Raw genomic sequence first — 2,802 nt, forward strand, 5'->3', positions numbered from 1 at the left:
ATACAAAATTCACAGTGTTTCCACACACCAACAAAAAAATTCCTTAAAAAAAAAGAAATGATCACATTTACAATAGCTTCAAGAACAGTAAAATACTTAGGAGTAACTTTAACCAAGAAAGTGAAAGATCTCAACTCTGAAAACAAGACATTGATAAAAGAAATCAAAGAAGGCACTAATAAATGGAAAGGTATCATGTGTTCATGAATTGGAAGAATTAAATGTTAAAATGTCAATGCTACCAAAAGATATCTATAGATTCTAGGCAACTATCAATATTCCAATGGTAATTTTTACAGAAATAGAAAAACCACTCCAGGGAATTCCCTGGTGGTCCAGTGGTTAAGACTCTGCACTGCCAATGCAGGGGGCACAGGTTTGATCCCTGGTCAGGGAACTAAGATACCACATGCCACATGGTGTGACCAAAAAAAAAAAAAAAGAAAAAGAAAAAACACTCTAAAAGTTTATGTGAAACCACAAAGACCCTGAATAGCCAAAGAAATCCCAAGATAGAAGAAAGCAGGAGGTAACACATTTCCTGATTTCAAGCTATATTATAAAGTTATAATAATTCAAACAGTATAGTACTGGCATAAAAACAAATAGACCAACAAATCAACAGCCCAGAAATAAACTCAAGTGTATATGATCGACTAATATTCAACAGTTGAGAAAAGACAGTCTGTTCAATAAATGGTGCTGGGAAAACTGGATAGTCACATGTAAAAGAATGAAACTTGACACCTATTTTACACCACTCATAAAAATTAACTTGAAACGGATTAAAGACTTAAATGTAAAACATTAAACTCCCAGGAGAAAGCATTAGAATAAAGCTCCTTGACATGGGCTTTGGTAATAATTTTTTGGAAATTACACCTAAAGCATAAGTAACAAAATAAAAAAGTGAGACTACATCAAGCTAAAAAGCTTCTGCACAGCAAAAGAAACCATCAACAAAATGAAAAGACTACCTATGAAATGGGAAAAAAAATTTTGCAAACTTTCTATCTGATAAGGGGTTAATAATAAATATATAATAGCAAAAAATCAAATAATCCAATTAAAAATTAGGCAAAGGAAAAGTGAGTGGACATTTTTTTCAAAGAAGATACACAAATGGCCTACAGGCACAAGCATACCATGGAGATATTGGGGGTTTGGTTCCAGACCACCACAATAAAAGCAAATATCACAAAGTATGTCATACAAATTTTTTGGGTTTTCAGTGCATATATAAAAGTTATGTTCACACTATACTGTAATTAAGTGTACAGTAGCATTATGTATAAAAAAACAATGTACATACCTTAATTAAAAAATACTTCATCGCTAAAAACTGCTATCCATTATCTGAGCCTTCAATGAGTCATAATCTTTTTGCAACAGTAGAATCAATGATCACTGATCATATCACCACAACAAGTATAATAATAATGAAAAAGTTTGAAATATATGCGGGAATTACCAAAATGTGACATAGAGACACAAAGTGAACAACTGCTGTTGGAAGAATGGTGCCAGTAGAGTTACTCAATGCACTGTTGCCACAACTTTCAATTTGTAAGGAATACAATAACTGAGAAGCCCAACAAAACAAAGCACAGGAAAGCGAGGTATGTCTATACATGAAAAGATGCTCATCATCACTAGTCATTAGGAAAATGCAAATTAAAACCAAAATGAGATATCATCTCATGCCTGTTAGAATGGCCATCATCAAAAAGATAAGAGATAATAAATGCTGGTGAGGATATGTAGAAAAGGGAATCTTTATGCACTATTGAAGGGATTATAAATTGGTACAGCCACTGTGGAAAGCATTATGGAGGTTCCCCAAAAATTAAATATAGAACTACCATATAATCCAGCAATTCTACTTCTGAGAGTATATCTAAAGGAAATGAAAACAAAAACTCGAAAACATAGTGGAACCTTCATGTTCATAGCAGCATTATTTACAATAGCCAAGACATGGAAACAACCTAAGTGTCCATCAGTGGATGAATGGATAAAGACGTGGTGTATATATACACAAAAGAATATTAGTCAGCCATTAAAAAAAAAGGGGGAAATCCTACCATTTGTGATAACATGGATGGACCTTAAAGGGATTATGCTGAATGAAATGTCAGAAAGAAACAAATATTGTATGATCTCACTTACATGTGGAATAATAACACACATACACATCCAACTTATAGAAAAATAGATCAGATTTGTGCTTACCAGAGGTAGTGGGTGGAGGATAGGGAAATTGGAGGAAGGTGGTCAAAAGGCACAATCTTCCAGTTATAAAATAAATAAGTACTAGAGATGTACAACATGTTGACTATGGTTAACACCACTGTATGACATCCAGAAAAGTTGCTAAGAGAGTAGATCCCAAGAGTTCTCATTACAATGAAAAATTTTTTTCTCTTTTTATTGTATCTATATGAGATGATGAATGTTAACTAAACCTACTGTGGTAATCATTTCACACTATGAGTGACTCAAACCATCATGCTATACACCTTAAATTTATACAGTGATGCATGTCAATTATCCCTCAAAACTAAAAAAAAAAACTAAAATAAAAAAGTTTAAAATAGTCTCTGAAAAACATATATACATTTATTTATGTAGATAAATATATATACATATATTTTTATATGTAATTTTTATATAATTATGGAGTTTCTACATAGCTTTTCAACATCTCCTTTTGATCCTCTCCCTTTAAAATCCTATGTTCCAGACATATCAAATTATTGATACATGCTGAACGTAACATGCTATTTTCCTCAGTATTTTTGC

General features: G+C 32.3%; 1 non-coding gene across 1 annotated transcript; it reads left to right on the plus strand.

Moving 5' to 3' along the window:
• Positions 1 to 324: 324 nt before the first annotated feature.
• On the plus strand, positions 325 to 397 carry TRNAG-GCC (transfer RNA glycine (anticodon GCC)). Its single transcript has one exon. It is a non-coding gene; the product is annotated as a tRNA-Gly (tRNA).
• Positions 398 to 2,802: the final 2,405 nt, after the last annotated feature.

The sequence above is a fragment of the Pseudorca crassidens genome, chromosome 1 (assembly GCF_039906515.1).
Source record: "Pseudorca crassidens isolate mPseCra1 chromosome 1, mPseCra1.hap1, whole genome shotgun sequence".
NCBI classification, from domain to species: domain Eukaryota; kingdom Metazoa; phylum Chordata; class Mammalia; order Artiodactyla; family Delphinidae; genus Pseudorca; species Pseudorca crassidens.